This window comes from Oryctolagus cuniculus, chromosome 16 (assembly GCF_964237555.1).
Source record: "Oryctolagus cuniculus chromosome 16, mOryCun1.1, whole genome shotgun sequence".
NCBI lineage: Eukaryota > Metazoa > Chordata > Mammalia > Lagomorpha > Leporidae > Oryctolagus > Oryctolagus cuniculus.
The window spans coordinates 29,757,122-29,776,249 of record NC_091447.1 but is presented as its reverse complement, the minus strand read 5'-3'; the positions used below and the strand labels follow the sequence as shown (position 1 = coordinate 29,776,249).

The following is a 19,128-nucleotide window of genomic DNA, read 5'->3' as shown; positions in this document are numbered from 1 at the left end:
GAGCCTTGAACCAAAGAAAAATAAAAGATCAAAAAGCTCTTACATGTTATTTTATAAGACTGCAAACTGAGAAATAGCAAGCATGAATAAATGAGGCCTGTATGTAGACTGAATTCGTAGGCCTAAATATAGCTGTCATTCTCATAAATCTAAGAAACACTCTGCAGTAAGAACATGCACTAATTCTGAAATTTGAACTGCTGGTTATATTTCAGTTGACAGAATGGAACTATAATGTACAAAGCAAAGCATAGGAATGCATTTAAGATAGCAAACTAGGAGTTCTGACCTGCCACTCTACAGAACTAAGTACTAAAATATTATTGTCATGGATAACAAGCTCCTTATATTAACAGTGGCTGCCTTTTTATGTAAACTCAACCTGTCACTATAACAAGTGAAATTAGTTTGACAGAGGTTGCTTAAAATTCTTCAAGGACTCCATACAGTTCGTAAGTTAAAATCTAAATCCCTTGATACTGTCTTCCCATACGATCTGCCCCTGCTCATTTCCTTTTTCACTCCTTACCCCTTAAGCCTTACCTTAATCCTGGTACAATGTGAAATTTCTACTAATGAAATATTGTGGGCAATTTGAGGAACTTTAGGTTAAATGCTAACAAGCAAAGTGGATTTATAGATAACTAAACAATGATACCAAGGAAAGTTAACAGGTTTGGTAGGGAATGGCATGACATGACTTGAATAAACAAAGAAAAGGTGTACTTGAAGAGAGTTTACGATGATCACAATCTTTTCCAAATACTATGTTGAGATATGGATACACCATTTTTAATAGCAATAATAAACTGGAGTTTTAGTACAAAGACCAAGGAATCAGGGGAAAAACCATGTTTATCAAAAAGGTTATCAAAATATTATTATTCTATATAAATTTTATTGTAACTGCATTATTGAGGTAAAACATAAAATAAACTTCATATTTCAGTTTGTCCCACTGTAATTCCTCACTTCCCTTGTCCCCTTCGCCTCCATACACTGATTTGCTTTCTGTAACCATATATTAGTTAGCAATTTCTAGAGTTTCATATAAATGGCACTAAGCAATATGTACTATTTCATCAAGCTTCTTTTGCCCAGCATATTGTTGTGATTCATCCCTATGGCTTGTATTAACATTCTATATATTTTTTATTGCTGAGTAGTATTTGATGGTATGGATACAGTAATTCATTTCTCTACCTACTGATGGACATTTGGGCTGTTTACAGTTTGCAGTATCTGTTGACAAAGGTGCATAAGACAATGCAGTAAGAGAATCTTTTCAGCAATGCTGGAACAGATACTCATACATGAAAAAATGAACTTAGATCCATTTCTTCTTATACCACAATTAACTCAAAATGGACCATTCCTAAGTATAAAATCTAAAATCACAAAACTTCTTGATGAAAGCATGTGACCTTGGATTAGGCAATGATTTTTAAAAAAGATTTATTTACTTATTTGAAAAGCAGAGTTACAGAGAGGCAGAGGCAGAGAGACAGAGAAGTTTTTCCAACCACTGGTTCACACCACAAATAGCTGCAACAGCCGGACATGAACCAACCTGAAGCCAGGAATCAGGAGCCTTCTCTGGGTTTCCCACATGGGTGCAGCGACCCAAGGACTTAGACCATCTTCCACTGCTTTTCCAGGCCATAGCACAGAGCCAGATCAGAAGTGGAGCAGCGGGGACACGAACCGGTGCCCACATGGGATGCTGGCACCACTGTGCCAGCCCCTAGGCAATGATTTTCTTTTTTTTAAAGATTTTATTTATTTGAGAGAGAGTTACTGACAGTCAGAAGGAGAGACAGAGAAAAAGGTCTTCCATCCGCTGGTTCACTCCCCAAACAGCAGCAATAGCTGGAGCTGGGCCGATCTGAAGCCAGGAGCCAGGTGCTTCTTCCAGTCTCCCACACGGGTGCAGGGGCCCAAGGATTTGAGCCATCTTCTATTGCCATCCCAAGCCATAGCAGAGAGCTGGGTTGGAAGAGGAGCAGCAGGGACTAGAACCAGCGGATGGAAGACCTCTTTCTGCCTCTCAAGTAAAATAAATAAATCTTAAAAAAAGAATTCTTGATTGCAGGGAAGGATACGGCAGGGCAGTCAGCAAAGCAGATGAGTGAGACATGAGACTGCTCCCACATCCGCTAATGCTATGCTGTGTGGCCTAGAATGTTCCATGCACTGAGGACAAGCTACACACGGGTCTCAGAAGTTAAATCAGCTTTTATGAAACTAATATTCAATAAAGTCTATGAAAAACATGAAATAGAAAATTGTCAGAGGGAGGTCTGCTGAGTTGAGCTGATATTTCATGCAATTTTTAAAATAAATTAATACAACTTTATCAATTTTGACTACAAAGGAATTCAATCTGCTGATAACATAGCCATTTATGAAAGTCATTCACGGCCGGCACCGTGGCTCAATAGGCTAATCCTCCGCCTTGCGGCGCCGGCACACCAGGTTCTAGTCCCGGTCGGGGAGCCAGTTTCTGTCCCGGTTGCCCCTCTTCCAGGCCAGCTCTCTGCTGTGGCCCGGGAGTGCAGTGGAGGATGGCCCAAGTGCTTGGGCCCTGCACTCGCATGGGAGACCAGGAGAAGCACCTGGCTCCTGGCTTCGGATCAGCGCGGTATGCCGGCCGCAGCAACCATTAGAGGGTGAACCAATGGTAAAGGAAGCCCTTTCTCTCTGTCTCTCTCTCTCTGTCTACTCTGCCTGTAAAAAAAAAAAAAAAAAAAAAAAAAAAAAAAAAAAAAAAGGCATTCACTACACAACAAGCTATAAAGCTCTACAAAAACTTTTTTGCTTCTTACCTTACACAGACATCATGAGGTTTCAGAGTTAGAGGAACATCAGAATTGCAATAAGTTTATATCCAGCAAAACAGGCTTATGGAACAGATTTTTGCAGTAACTGAACTAATTTTTCAAAAACATTTATTTATTTTGAAAGGCAGAGTTACAGAGAGGCAAAGGCAGAGAAAGGGAGGTCTTCCATCCACTGGTTCACTCCCTGAATGGCTGCAATGGTTGGAGGTGTGCAGATCCAAAGCCAGGAGCCAGGAGCTACTTCTGGGTCTCCCACGTGGGTGCAGGGGCCCAAGGACTTGGGCCATCCTCCACTGCTTTCCCAGGCCATAGCAGAGGGCTGGATTGGAAGTGGAGCAGGCAGGACTCAAACCAGCGCCAACATGGGATGCTGGCACGGCAGGCAGAGGCTTTACCCACTACACCACAGTGCCAGTCCCTGAACTATTTTTGCAAATTAACTGAGAATATGAATATTCCAGCACTCTTTGAAAGTCCAATAAAAACCAACAGACTCTCAACTCAGAAGAAGCTCTACTGTGGTCCTATTTCAAAAGGAATACAAATGTTTCAAAACTTATCCAGTTAATTGCCTTTGCTGAACTTAATATGAGAATTTAATAATAATTTAATATGAGAATTTAATAACAGGATTATGGATAGCCATACAGTGGAATCATAAGTCATTAAAATGATTGAGTAATGAATGACAATGAAAAATATCTTCAGTATTTATGTATGAACTTTATTTTTAACAGCTATGACTAAGCACAGAAAAATTAAGATAACAAAGTAAAATTTCAGTAAGTAATCTGAATAAGAGAAAATTTAAAAATGTATTATTTCTCAGGGCTTTTTGTTTATCTGTATTTGAATTTTCTACCATGAATGTAACTTTTGGTAATCAGGAAAAAAAAAAGCTAAGTAAAAAAGAAAAAAATATTTTAAAGTGTGGTTGGGCTCTAATATAATCAAACTCACAGATAGCTACTCTGGGCAGTTATGGAAACACTGCTCACATAGTCAAGTTGGAAGTACATAGCGCAATACAGTTTTTGCACACACTCTAGATAGTGTAGTAGTCAGCCTCAAGTCAGCTCCCAGTGATCCTCACCTATGGTTTTCACAGCCTTATGTAGGCTTTGCCTATGCTGTGCAGGGTTTCTCCATGTGACTAGTATGAGACAGCAGAAGTGAAGGCATGTCACTTGCAGGATAAGGTTAAAAAATACTGAGGCCTTTGTCCTGGTCATTCTCTGTCATTACAGGCAAAACCTTGCTGTGAACGCTCTTATGGAGAGACCCATGTGGCAAGGAACTGGAGCCTCGTGCCAACAGCCATGTGAGTGAGCTAGCAGCAGACTCTCCAGCCCCGTCTCGTGTGACTGCTGCCCGGGCTGACAACCTGACTGCAGCCTCATGAGAGACTCTGGATAAGAACTTACAGCTAAGAGGCTTCCAGTTTCCCAACTTTCAGAAACAGTGGGATCATTCATGTCAATTGTTTAAAGCAACTGAGATCGGCATAATTTACAACACAGCAACTGATAACCATACAGTTAGTTTACAATTTTGGAGGCCAAGGCCTTTTCCAAACACCCACCTGAGGAAAAAGCACCTAAGCTGCAAGTCATACTGCTCTACATTCATAGTTCTGATCTAGTTTGACCACGACCAGAAAAAGGCCTTGGCCTCCAAAATTGTAAACTAACTGTATGGTTATCAATTGCTGTCTTGTAAATTATGCCGATCTCAGTTGCTTTAAAGTTTGAACACTTTCTTTAAAATGTTTGGTTCCCTACATTGGTCTTCTACTTCCCACACCCACTCGTTTCATCCTGTCTTCCCTTTAGTAGCAGTAAGTGTAGGGTCAACAAACTGTTTCTAGTTATTTTAGGTGTTTCTGCAGCATCTACTCAATTCTGCTACTGTAGGTTGAAAACAATCTCAGACAACTAAATCAATGAGTAGGGCTGTGTTCCAATAAAACTTTATTTTAAAAACAGGCAGCAGATTGGGTCTGGCTCAATAGTTAGTTTACAAACTTGTGTCATAAAAGGGAATTCACTTAAGTGCCCTTGTTAAGTCCATTCATGCAAGAGATTCCGTTCCCTCTAGCTAACCCAATAGACACTGCTCCCTAAATTCTCTCCTTTTTCAAGCATCAATTTGTCCCTCTCTATGGGATCCAAACATGTTTTTTCATCAATTCTAAAAACTAAAAAACTCTTGGGGCCAGCAAGGGGCATAGCGAGTAAAAGCCACAGCTTGCAGTGCCAACATCCCATATGGGCACCAGTTCGATACCTGGCTGCTCCACTTCTGATACAGCTCTCTGCTACAGCCTGGCAAAGGAGTGGATGATGGCCCAAGTCCTTGGGCCCCTGCACCAGCATGGGAGACCCGGAAAAACCTCCTGGCTCTTGGTTTCGGATCAGCCCAGCTCTGGTGGTTATGGCCATGTAGGATGTGAAGCAGCAGATTGAAGACTTCTCTTTTTCTGCCTCTGCCTTCAATTAAATAAATCAATCTTAAAACACACACACACACACACACACACACGCAAAACTCTCAACTTTACTTCCACTTCTCAAGCTCTCCCATTTTGCTCCTCTTATGTCCTCCCGATCCTAGGCCTAAGGTCACCAATGACCTCTCCATTGCTAAAGTCAATGGCCAATTTTCAACCTTCGTGGCACATCACTTATCAGTAGCAGCTGACCCAGATGATCACTCCCTCTTTCTTTTAAAACACTTTTTTATTTTTTATTTTTATTTTTTTGACAGGCAGAGTGGACAGTGAAAGAGAGAAAGACAGAGAGAAAGGTCTTCCTTTGCCGTTGGTTCACCCTCCAATGGCCGCCACGGCTGGCGCGCTGCGGCCAGCACACCACGCTGATCCGATGGCAAGAGCCAGGTACTTATCATGGTCTTCCATGAGGTGCAGGGCCCAAGGACTTGGGCCATCCTCCACTGCACTCCTTGGCCACAGCAGAGAGCTGGCCTGGAAGAGGGGCAACCGGGACAGAATCCGGTGGCCCAAGCGGGACTAGAACCTGGTGTGCCGGCGCCGCAAGGCGGAGGATTAGCCTAGTGAGCCGCAGCGCCGGCCTAAAACACTTTCATTTCCAGGATACCACAATCATCTGGTTCTTCACAAATTTCTATGGGTGCTCCTTTTCTATATACCTCACTCTGAATGTTGGTAGATCTCACAGGTTAGCTTACACCTCTTTTCTTTCCACACTCAGTCCCTTCATGACCTCAGTGTCTAAGGCCATTTGTGTTGGTATAACAAAATACCTGACTAGGCATACTACATAAAACAAAATTTCTCACAGTTCTGGGAATTAGAAGCCCAAGATCAAGGTGCCACAGGTTTGGGGGTGAATGTCATGGCCTCACATGACAGAAGAGCAAAGGAGTCTAGCTAGTTCCCTCCAGCCCTTTAATAGTTGTTCTGACCTCATCATGTAATGACCTCATAAGCACCCCCATCTCTTGTTAGTGTTGCACAGGGGACCAATTTTCAACACCAATTTTGGAGGAGACACAAACATTCAAATCACAGCACTTACATATCATCCATATGGGAATGACACTCAAATTTATACCTCCAGATTTCATTTCTCTATGAACACCAGACTCTTACTCAACTGCTTACTTAACATCTAGAACTAGTATCTAATAGGAATCTTTTTTTTTTGGACAGGCAGAGTGGACAGTGAAAGAGAGAGAGAAAGGTCTTCCTCTGCTGTTGGTTCACCCCCCAGTGCCCACTCCGGCGGCGTGCTGCGTCGATCCGAAGCCAGGAGCCAGGTGCTTCTCCTGGTCTCCCATGCGGGTGCAGGGCCCAAGGACTTGGCCCATCCTCACTGCACTCCCAGGCCATAGCAGAGAGCTGGCCTGGAAGAGGGGCAACCGGGACAGAATCCGGCGCCCTGACTGGGACTAGAACCCGGTGTGCTGGTGCCGCAAGGCGGAGGATTAGCTTATTGAGCCACGGCGCCGGCTCTAATAGGAATCTTTAAGTAAACTGTCTAAACTTCAAACTGTCTAAAACTCAACTTTTAATTTCATCTACCCAACCTGCTTCTCTTTGCTTCTCCTCTATCAGTAAATGGCAAACCCATCCTTTAAGATGTTGCTTAAGCCAAAGCCCATAGTCAAAACCTACATCTGATCTGCTGGCAAATTTGTTGGTTCTATCCTCAAAATACATCTACCCCGGAGAAACTTTCCATATTATTTAGAATAAAAGTCTCGGGGCCAGTGCTGTGGCATAGCAGGTAAAGCCACTGCCTGCATCCCATATGGCTACTAGTTCAAGTCCTGGCTGCTCCACTCTCAATTCAGCTCTCTGCTACAGCCTGGGAAGCAGTAGAAGACAGCTAAAGTCCTTGGGCCCTTGCACCCACATGGCAGACCTGGAAGAAGCTCCTGGCTCCTGAGTGACACAGCTCTGGCCATTGTAGCCATTTGGGGAGTGAACCAGTGGATGGAAGACCTCTATCTGTCTGTCTCTCTCTCTCTGCCTCTGCCTCTCTGTGACTCTGCCTTTCAAATAAATACATAAATCTTTAAAAAAAAAAAAAGCCTCATAATGGTCCATAAGGTCCTAAATTTTATTATTCCTTCTACTAGCATATACATAGATAACTCACTCCATCATGTCTTTTAGGTCTCCCCTCTAAAGAACATAAGATCCATGAGGGCAAGGATTTTGTCTGGTTTGTTTACTGCTCTATCTCCATTAATCTGTATAAAGCCTGACACATAGAAGGCCTTTAAAAAAATATTTGTTGAATGAAGAGCTGACTGTGAAAAAAGACAAAAGTTTCTTTCTTGGTTGATGGGAAAGTTATTAGCAAAACAAAGTGTATGTATCACTCTGGCCTCAGAATCAGCCTTAAAGGCACTCGGATCTGGCTGAAAAGCCCATGAGAGTATTTCAGGCATGGAAAGCCAAGACACTCTGGCAAAAAGATCTCTGTGAGTGAGATCCCAGTGGAAAGAACAGGTCTTCAAAGAGGGAGGTGCCTTTCTCTGAAGGGAGGAGAGAACCTCCACTTTGACTATGACCGTGTCTAAACAAGATAAGAGTCAGAGAACTCAAGGGGCTTCCATAGACTTGGAAACTCATGACTGGTGCATAGGGAGATTACTGATGCCATAAACAGGAGTGTCAATTTGTAAAGTCAACAACAGGAGTCACTGTGCACTTACTCCTCATGTAGGATCTCTGTCCTTAATGTGCTGTACACTGAGGCTTAATGCTATAATGAGTACTCAAACAGTATATTTCACTTTGTGTTTCTATGGGGGTGCAAACGATTGAAATCTTTACTTAATGTACACTAAACTGATCTTCTGTAAAAAAAAAAAAAAAAGAAAAAAGAAATTATCAATTCCCAACTTGACTCTCACTGGGATTAAACATGACAATAGGTCTGATCTGATTTCATCATCATTTAAAAAAAATCATCTATTATTTTTCACTTTATGTTTCTGTGTGGGAGCAAACTGTTGAAATCCTTACTTAAGGTATACTAAGCTGATCTTCTGTATATTAAGATAATCGAAAATGAATCTTGATGTGAATGGAAGGGGAGAGGGAGTGGGAAAGGGGAGGGTTGTGGGTGGGAGGGACGGTATGGGGGGGGAAGCCATTGTAACCCATGAGTCGTACTTTGGAAATTTATATTCATTAAATAAAAGATAAAAAAAATCATCTTATAAAAAAAAAAGTGTATGTATCAACTCATTTCTCACTTTCACAGTATTTTTAAGCATAAGCAAAGCCCCTGGTTACATACTTTATCAGAAAGGAGACTTGAATATGAGTCAATAGATTTAGGTTCTACTACTTACTATCCTCTAAAGATTTTAGTTTTCTGCCATGTATTAACCTGTAAAGACCATGGTTTTCAAATCTGTAAAAATAAAAGGACTGAGCCCAGGATCAGATCCCTTTAATATATACAAAATTCCAAATTCTGCATAGGACTCCAGAGTTTTGATAATGACAGCCTCTATTTATAAAGCTGTGTTGATAGGGAAGTGTAAGTCTGACTTCCTGGAAAAAATGTCTGCTGTATAGAAGTGCCACACTAGCTGGTAAGTGGGTGAAACAGAAGTGAAACAAATACCTATTTAAGGATTTAAAATATTCAGGGATTTCGGTTAGATACTTAAAAAAATTATCTTTTAGACTTCAACAATAACATCAGAAAGCAGACAGGAATTTTCATTCTTTCTCTGTATTTTTGTAAGAGACCATGCATTTTGTAAGAGACCCCAATTTATGTAACTGATTGACTTAGTCCATTTCGGCCGCTATAACAAAACAACACAGACTGGGTAATTTATAAACAACACACATTTATTTCTCACAGCTCTGGAGGTTGGGAAGTCTAAGATCAAGGCAGCAGATTTAGTGTCTGGTTAGGGTTTGCTTCTTCACCCCAACCTCACATGGTGGAAACAGCAGAGATCTCCCTCGGGTCTGTTTTCCAAGAGTACTAATTCCATTCACGAGGGCTCTGCCCTCATGACCTAATCCCTGACAATGGTTCCATCTAATACGACCACCACCTTGGGGGACATAATTCTGACATGAAATTTAGTGGGCCACAGACATTCAACCTACTGTATACACATCTTAGGGTACACAGATAATAAATGAGCTGGAATTCAAATACAGAGCTATGAAACTGCAAACCTACATTATTCCCAACATACCATAACATCGCACGCATTAGTGACAGGACACACAATATACCTAGAACAGCTACAGATACCCAAGGAACCCTTTGGTCAGAGAAAACCAGTGGAATCATAGGTCACTGCAAGAATAGTCCCAGAATTAACTTGGTAAGTCCTTATGAGGGCAGAAGCTGTGTAGATTTCCTACTGAAAACAATCTGCTCATAAGCTAATCCTTATACTCAGTAGTCATATTTCTTTGAAAAGGAAAGGAAGCTAAGATTTGTGGTTAAATACCTACTGTGTTCTAATACTTTATCATATTTATTAAAATGACATGTAAGGCACCTCAGAAGATGAGAAAAAACAAGACTCAGAAGACTGCACAAGGAGTTATGCATCTTGCCCAAAAATTCAGTATTACCAGTCAGCTGACTGGAGATGGGAATAGATCCCATCTGTTCCAACTGCTACTGCTCATATCTGCTTGGATATTCAGACAACTCAAACTCAAAATGGTTAAAACCACCTGCTCTTTATCCTATATTCCCCATTTCAGTGAACAGTGCCACCATTCACTCAGGCTCAGACGCTCACCCCAGAAAATTCAGAGCTACCTGTGATGATCCCTCTCTAACTTTTCATGTACAAGTAACCCAAAATCCTATATAGCTTACCTCCTTAGTATTTCAAATCCAGCTGCTTATCTCAAGCCCCCTGACTCAGTTCAAGATACCATCACATTATGTGGGTTATTCAAAAAGTCATATTATCCCAGGAGTGCCTACTTCCAAGATGTCTCACTCATGCTGCTGTTGGCAGGACATCTCAGTTCCTTATCGGCTGGGCCTCTCCACTGGGCTGCTAGAATGTCCTCATAAGTTGACAGCTGGCTTCCTCCAGACTGAGTGATCTCAGCAAAGCAGAAGCTGCAACGTCTTTTATAAACTAGGCTTGGAAGTCACACAATGTCACTTTCTCAATATCCTTACGGTTCCATAAATCAGCTTTATTCACTGTAAAAGGAACAATACAAGGGTAGGAAGACTAAGTGGTGAAGATGTTTGACAAGCATTTCAGAGAATGGCTACCACAAAGAACAGAACACTTTAAAACATCAATGTTAAATGTTAAAGACGACCCAAATAATGCTTTAGATCATATTTATACATTGGACACTCATTATCATAAACTGTCAATCATTACCAAATTAATCTACAGATTTAATGCAATTCCACTAAGAATCTTAGCAGAGCTTTTTTTTTTGTGAAAATTGATAAGGTAATCTTAATTTTAAACACAAAAACCAAGAACTTCCAAGACAATCTTGAAGAACAGCATCAAGGTATGCAGGGGTTGACAAAATAATCCTCTCCATTGTCCATGGCTGCTTTCTAGGTAGAGCAGCTGAATCTGACAGTTATTATGACAGACTATATGGTCTGCAAAGTCTAAATCATGTACTGCTTGGCCTTTAAAGAAAATGTTTGCTGCCCCTGCTCTGCTATCAGGATTCATTAAAAAGCTACAATAATTAAGACAGTGTGCTATCAATGTATGTATAGTCCAGGAGTTGGCAAGCTTTTCCTGCTGTAAATGTAAATCTATAACATGTATCCCTTTTTAAAGGTAATCTTACCTGAACACCAACTTGAAAGTTGATTTCTAACCTGCTTAAAATCTAAAGTCTTGTCGGGTATTGAACAAAATTATTAAAAATATGAAACATGGGCTAGTGTTGTGCCACAGTGGATTAAGTCACCACCTGCAATGCTGGTATCCCATAGGAATGCCAGTTTGAGTCCTGGCTGCTCCATGTCTGATCTAGTTCCCTGCTAATCCACCTGGGAAGATGGTTCAAGTGGTCGGGTCCCTGCCACCCATGTGGGAGACCCAGATGAAGTTCCAGGCTCCTGGCTTCAGCCTGGCCCAACCCCAGCCATTGCGGCCATTTGAGGTGTGAACCAGCAGATGAAAGATGCATTTCTTTCTCTCTCTCTCCCCAGCGATGCCCTTCAAATAAATGAATGTTTAAAACATAACAAAAAAAAAAAAAAAAAGAAAAAGAAAAAGCCCCATTTTGATGAATTTTTAAGAAGTGTCATCAGGGAAAATGAAAGCTAAATTTCATTAAAAATCTGTCATTAATTGTTCAATGAAATTGAAAACCAAGGATTATTATCAAGGAAACTCAGCCAACAAAATAATTCTTCCATTTTGATTTACATATCTTTATGTGGCACCTATTGCAATTATGACAGCCATTAAAAGAAATATAAAGGGAATCTAAAACCAGGCCTTTGGGTCATACCACAAAGCTTTAACCACCATTAGAATGAAAAGTCTGTGGAAACAGAGGTTTTTCTGTATTTTATGCTGTTTTGTATTTCTCATACATGGAAGAAACCCCAGATAATTATCTGTTGTATGAATGTACCAAACTTTCAAAGGTCATAATAAAATACATTCAACTACATGTTCTCTCAATATTTTAGTGCCAACAGTGATTTCATAATTTTTTTCCCAAAGAAACCTTTTATTTACAGAATACAAACTTTATGCATTTCTTAAGTACAACTTTAGGAATATAGTGATTTTCTTACCGTACCCGCCCTCCCACCCGCCCTCCCACCCCTCCTCCTTCTCCTTCTCCCATTCCCAGTCCCATCCTCCACTAAGATCCATTTTCAATTAACTTTATACACAAAAGACCAACTCTATGCTAAGTAAAGAGTTCAACAATATGAATGAACAAAGCAAAACAAAATTATTCTTCAATAGTGGGGACAAGGGCCGTTCCAAGTCATTGCATCTTGAAGTTAATTTTATTTTTTTTATAAACTTAACTAAGTTTAAAGAAGCATCCAAGAATGATACATCTTTTGCCAGCACTTAAGACATAATTATAATACAACTCTTTGAAGACAGAGGTCCTGCATGAGAAGTTAGTGCACAGTGACACTGTTATTAATTTAACAATCAGCACTCTTATGTATGACATCAGTGATCACCTGAGGCTCTTGACATGAGCTGCTTAGGCTATGGAAGCCTTTTGAATCCACAAGCTCCATCAGTATTTAGACAAGGCCATAAACAAAGCAGATGTTGTCTCCTCCCTTCAGAGAAAAGTACTTCCTTCTTTCCACTGGGGCCTCAACCACGGAGGTCCTTCATGTAGGACATTTTTTGCCATAGTGCCTTGCCTTTTCATTTTCCTGAAATGCTCTCGTGGGCTTTTCAGTCAGACCAGAATGCCTTAAGGGCTGATTCTGAGGTTGGAGTACTACTTAAAGTGATTGTCATTCTGTAAGTCTGCTGTGTAGACTGTTTCCCATGTTGGAGCATTCACTCTTTTTTAATTCTATCTATTATTATTGCCAGACACTTAATCCTATCCATATGATCACTTTAACAATTCAGATGGTATTTTTACCACCCAGCTAAGGGGGTTGGGGTATTTCATAATATTAAAAATAAAATTTAAATTGGGGCTGGCACTGTGGCCCCAATTTTTATTTATTTATTTATTTTTATTTTTGACAGGCAGAGTGGACAGTGAGAGAGAGAGACAGAGAGAAAGGTCTTCTTTTGCCGTTGGTTCACCCTTCAATGGCTGCCGCGGCTGGCGTGCTGCGGCCGGCGCACCATGCTGATCCAATGGCAGGAGCCAGGTACTTCTCCTGGTCTCCCATGGGGTGCAGGGCCCAAGCACTTGGGCCATCCTCCACTGCACTCCCTGGCCACAGCAGAGAGCTGGCCTGGAAGAGGGGCAACCGGGACAGAATCCGGTGCCCGACCGGGACTAGAACCTGGTGTGCTAGCGCTGCAAGGCAGAAGATTAGCCTAGTGAGCCGCGGCGTTGGCCCGTGGCCCCAATTTTTTAAGATTTATTTATTTGAAAAGCAGTTACAGAGGCAAAGGCAGACAGAGAGAGAGAGAGAAAGTTTTCCATCCATAGGTTCACGCCCCAACTGGTTGCAACGGCCAGAGCTGGGACAATCTGAAGCCAGAAGCCAGGAGTTTGTCTGGGTCACCCATGCACGTACAGCGGCCCAAGGACTTGGGCCATCTTCCACTGCTTTCCCAGGCCATAGCAGAAAGCTGGATCAGAAGTGGAGCAACCAGGACCTGAACCACCAACATGGCCAATATTTTATGGTTTATATTGGACATGATACAACTGCACAATATATAGGTATGACATAAAAGTAAATACACATGGGAGGTTCTAGAGTTACATACTATCAGCATCCATTGTTAAAAATAAGTCAGTCTACAGAGCACAGGTACTCAAAGTGAATTAGTTCATGACTAGGAGAGAACAAGTTTGAGAGTACACAATTAAAAGTTTTTTAAAAAAATTATTTAGAGGCTGGCATTTTGGCTTGGCAGGTTAAGCAGCTGCCTATGTTGTATCTCATATGGGCACTGGTTTGAGTCCCAGATGCTCCACTTCCAGTCTAGCTCATTGCTAATGCACTCGGGATGCAGTAGAGGATGGCCCAGGTACTTGAGTTCCTGCGCCCATGTGGGAGACCCGGAACAAGCTCCTGGCTCAGGATCAGTCCAGCTCTGGCTATTGGGGCCATTTCAGGAGTGAATTAGCAGATGGAAGACCCCTCCTTCTCTCTCTCTCCTTGCAAGGCAGAGCTACACACACAGAGAGAGAGGAAGTGAGTGAAAGAGAGAGAAAGAAGAGAGATCTTCCATCTACTGGTTCACTCCTCCCCAAATGGCTGCAACATGCTGAGGCTAGGCTAGGCAGAAGCCTGGAGCCAGGAACTCCATCCAGTGTCCTACATGATTGCAGGAGCACATGTACTCGAGCCACTATCCACTACTTTCCCAGGCACATTAGCAGGGCGCTGGATTGGAAGTGGAACAGCTGGGACTCGAACCAGCACCTGTATGGTGTGCTAGCACTGTAGGCGAAGGCTTAACTCACTATGCCGCAATGCCAACCCCCACACTTGAAAACTTTTACAGAAGAACCCAACAGAATAATTTTATGTCTGCTTAATTAAAAGGTGGACTTGTTTTCTTTTTAACATTTCATTTTTCTAGTAATTCATTGTTGTATTTTACAAAACTGTCAGTCTGCCACATACTGCAAATTAAAAAAAAAAAAAAATCCCTCACCAGAGATAATTTCAGAAACTCTGTCTTAAAACTCAAAGTCTAAAAAAAAAAAAAAAAAACTCAAAGTCTGTCTAAAGGCAAACCTGGTCATAATGCTTCTTAAATTTTTTTCAGTAGTTCCTCGACAGCCCAAGACAAACTGTTTTATAATCCGCCTACCAACTCTCTCCTATCTGGTTCTTTGTTCCCTTCCCCCTCCACCACCACTTAAGAATACACACTCACTCTAAACTGACACATGAATTTACTCCCTAGTCCTGAACACTCAACGTCCAACTCAACCTACCACATCTCTATCAAACTCCTACAAAGTGTTTGCCCATCTTATGTATCTAGAACAGTGGTTGGCACACAGTAGGTGTTTATTCATTCAACAAACATTTTACTATACAAGACCTGTGCTCATGTTGTGACATCATACTGTTGCTGTCAAAAGGTTCTACTTTCTACTCCAAAGTTTACACTCAAATCACAACAGACACCTACCAGTTTCAAAAATTAAAGACAGGGCCAACACTGTGACACAGTAGGCCAAGCCTCTGCCTGTAGTGCTGGAATCTCACATGGGCATCGGTTTGAGTCCTGGCTGCTCCTCTTCCGATCCAGCTCTCTGCTATGGCCTGGGAAAGCAGTAGAAGATGGCCCAAGTGCTTGGGACCTGGCCCTGTGTGGGAGACCTGGAAGAAGCTACTGGCTCCTGGCTTCGGATCTTCCCAGCTCTGGGCAAATAGAAGACCTTTCTCTCTGGCTCTGCCTTTCTCTGTCTGTATAACTGTACCTCTCAAATAAATGAATAAAATCTTTAAAAATTTAAAGAAAAAACAAACCATAACTTCTACTAAGTTGGTACACACCTCCCACTCCGTGACTCACAGAGAACAGGTTTATTGACTACTATAATAAAAAAGCTACAATAAGGAAATCACCTGTCATTTACCCTTGGCCCTCTCATTTCAATCTAAGTAATATATTTTCTACTGACACTAAATTCAAAGAAAGAGTTCCAAATTTACATGTTACAATTGTGATCCCACTATTTTAAACTAAAGGGTACTTTACACTTTTTGTTTTTAAACACACAACACACACACACACACACACACACACACATAGAGACAGAGAGAGACATTTTTTATTTGGTGGTTGATTCATTCCTCCCCAAATGGCTGCAATGGCTGGGACTGGGTCAGGCTAAAGCCAGAGCTTGAAACTTCACCCAGGTCTCCTACCTTCTTCTACTTTCTGAGGCACATTAGCAGGGAGCTGGAGTTTAACCTGCTGCGCCACAACGCCAGTCCCACTTGACACTTTAAAGATCTAGGGGGGCCAGCACTGTGGCATTGCAGGTAAAGCTACTGCCCGCAATACCAGCATCCCATATGGGCACCGGTTCATATCCCGGCTGCTCCACTTCCGATCCAGCTCTCTGCTATGACCTGGGAGAGCAGTAGAAGATGGTCCAAGCAGAAGATGGTCCTTGGGGCCCTGCACCTGTGTGGGAGAACTGGAGGGGGCTCCTGGCGCCTGGCTTTGGATCAGCGCAGCTCCAGCTGTTGCGGCCAACTGGGCAGTGAACCAGCAGATGGAAGACACCTCTCTGCCTCTCCTTCTCTCTCTGTGTAACTCTTTCAAATAAATAAATAAATCTTAAAAAAAAATCTAGGAAAATCATCAAAAAGTCTGGTTGCATCACACCTCTTACTCCACCAATGTAAAGAAACAGCAAAAGTTAAGCAGATTTTGAGTTATCTACATTTTGAGCAAATCTGTCATGTTTTGCCATGTATTCTTTACTGTACAACAAAACTATTTAACATGGAGTTATTAAAATTTTACTGAAAGCATAGATATGCTTACTAATTTACAGTCTCAGTGGGAGTGATGTTCTGACAAGAATTAATTCTAGGTTTTGGGGTCAGCGCTATGGCGTAGCAGGTTAAAGCCCCGGCCTGCAGTGCTGGCATCCCATATGGGCAATGATTCAAGTCCCGGCTGCTCCTATTCCAATCCAGCTCTCTGCTATGGCCTGGGAAAGCAGTAGAAGATGACCCAAGTCCTTGGGCCCTGCACCTGCATGGGAGACCAGGAAGAAGCACCTGGCTCCTGGCTTCGGATCAGCGCAGTGCGCTGGCTGTAGCAGCCATTTGGGGGGTGAACCAATGGAAGGAAGACCTTTCTCTCTGTCTCTCTCTCTCTCACTGTCTAACTCTGCCTGTCAAATAAATAAATAAACCACCATAAATACTCTAAACTACTTCAGCTACCTTTTTTATTGAATTGTCAATATTTGTATTAAAGATTTAAAGATGTAATAGAATTAGATACAGTTTAACAATAAAAGACAGTACTCTATTTGACTAATTATGGCAAAACAGCACTCAGATGAATAGCTGGGGTTTGGAGGAAAATGAGATGAATAAAGAAACAAAGTATTTCTGGACCAATCCAATCTTATTATTTTACTTCCTAATCAAAAAGAAAGCAATCAGATACCATATATGGTATCACATACTTTTTTTTTTTTGACAGGCAGAGTTAGACAGTGAGAAAGAGAGACAGAGAGAAAGGTCTTCCTTCTGTTGGTTCACCTCCCAAATGGCCACCATGGCTGGAGCGCTGCGCTGATCCAAAGCCAGGAGCCAGGTGCCTCCTCCTGGTCTCCCATGCAGGTGCAGGGCCCAAGAACTTGGGCCATCCTCTACTGCCTTCCTGGGCCACAGCAGAGAGCTGGACTGGAAGAGGAGCAACCGGGACAGAACCGGAGCCACAACTGGGACTAGAACCCGGGGTGCCGGCGCCGCAGGCGGAGGATTAGCCAAGTGAGCCGTGGCGCCAGCCAATATCACATACATTTTTACATGAAAACTAAACTATGTTTCACTTAGGCTATTAACAGTATTCTCTAAATACTTTATAACAACTGATAGCAGGGGAAGTGGACCAGAATGTGCTATGACACTAGGGGAAGTCAGGCTGTGATAATCCTTAACATATCCAACATGAGAAAATTTTGGTAAATCAACCAAGATTTGAAAAATCTATAAATCCTAACTATATAGATTACCTCCCAAAATAATCATCAAGGAGTTAATACCTACTATTTACTAAGTACCTTATACCTTTTTTGAAATGAATTCTATTTATTTGAAAGATAGAGTTAATGAGAGGGAGGGAGGGAGGGGGAAAGAGGGGGGGAGAGAAAGAGAGAGAGATCTTCCATCTACTGGCTCACTCCCCAAATGTCTGCAATGACCAGGGCTGCCAGGGCTGGGCCAGGTGGAAGCCAGGAGCTTCATATAGGTCTCCCGCATGGGTAGCAAGGGCCTAGGTACTCAGGCCATCTTCTGCTTCCTTCCTAGGTGCACTAGAAGGGAGCTGGATTGGAAGAGGAGCAGTTGGGATTTGAATCAGCACTCATATGGGATGCTGGCATTGCAACACTAGCCCCCTACTCCTAACTCTCAACACATGTCAAAAATATAAATTCATGGAAATTTCCTGACAATAATCAATCAGAAACAATTCAGCTACCAGAAGTAGTCTTTAGGTAGGACATCATTTTAATATTTGAGTTGTATTCAACAAAACTTTAGAGTTCAGAATTTTACCTGTCTCACAAATTCATCAACTGAACTGAATAACTGTTTTAAAAATTTCCTGAATGACACATAATCACTATGATCAACCATAATTCTATTATGCTATTATAAATTCAGGACAGGCTTTGTTTCTTAACTGACTTTTTAATCTTTACTTTCTAATTTTTAGTGGTACAGTCTTAAGTTTCTTCATCCTCTACCTTATAGGGTTGTGCTTAGATGATTAAATGGAAATACTGAACCTGAAATTATTTAGTTCAGGACCTGGCCACAGAAGGAAAATACAGATTATAGTAACTTTCACTACCTTCATATACCTATACATATTTCAAATGGAAAACTTAGGTTTCCGGGGCTCAGTGTTGTGGCGTAGTGGGTTAAGTCACCACCTGCGACACCAGCATCCCATATGGGCACAGTTCTTGTCATGGCTGCTCCACTTCTGATTCAACTCCCTGCTAATGCACTGGGAAACCAGTGGAAGATGGTCCAAGTGCTTGGCCCCTGCACCCACATGGGAAACCCAGATGAAGCTTCTGGTTTTAGCCTGGCCCAGCCCTGGTCATTGAGGCCATTTGGGCAATGAGCCAGCAGATGGAACATCTTTCTGTCTCTCCCTCCAACGTGGGCTTCCAAGTGAATAAAATAAATCTTATAAAAAACAAACAAACAAACAAACAAAAAACAAAAAAACTTGGGATCCAAATAAGTAAATATGTTACTGCTTTATTTTAAAGACTTATTTACTTGAAAGGCAGAGAGAAAGAAAAAAAAGAGAGAAATGGAGAGAGAGAGAAACAGAGGGAGGGAGGGGGGCGAAGAGAGAAAAAGAGAGAGAGAGAGAATTTTCTTTCTTTTTTTTATTT

The 19,128-nt window shown here is 41.8% G+C and overlaps 1 protein-coding gene across 7 annotated transcripts in view; it reads right to left on the bottom strand.

The window, feature by feature from the left end:
* The window catches only part of RALA (RAS like proto-oncogene A), a 71,996-nt gene that overhangs the window by 35,453 nt on the left and 17,415 nt on the right, over positions 1–19,128 (bottom strand). For 3 of the 7 annotated variants that reach the window (XM_070059756.1, XM_051852909.2, XM_070059758.1), the window contains exon 2: positions 10,202–10,540. The exons of 2 other annotated variants lie outside the window; for them this stretch is intronic. The gene's annotated coding sequence lies outside the window, so the exon portion shown is untranslated. Of the gene's footprint in view, positions 1–10,201; positions 10,541–19,128 lie in introns of those variants that run through there. 2 more of the 7 variants (XM_070059759.1, XM_070059755.1) reach the window with 2 other exon arrangements.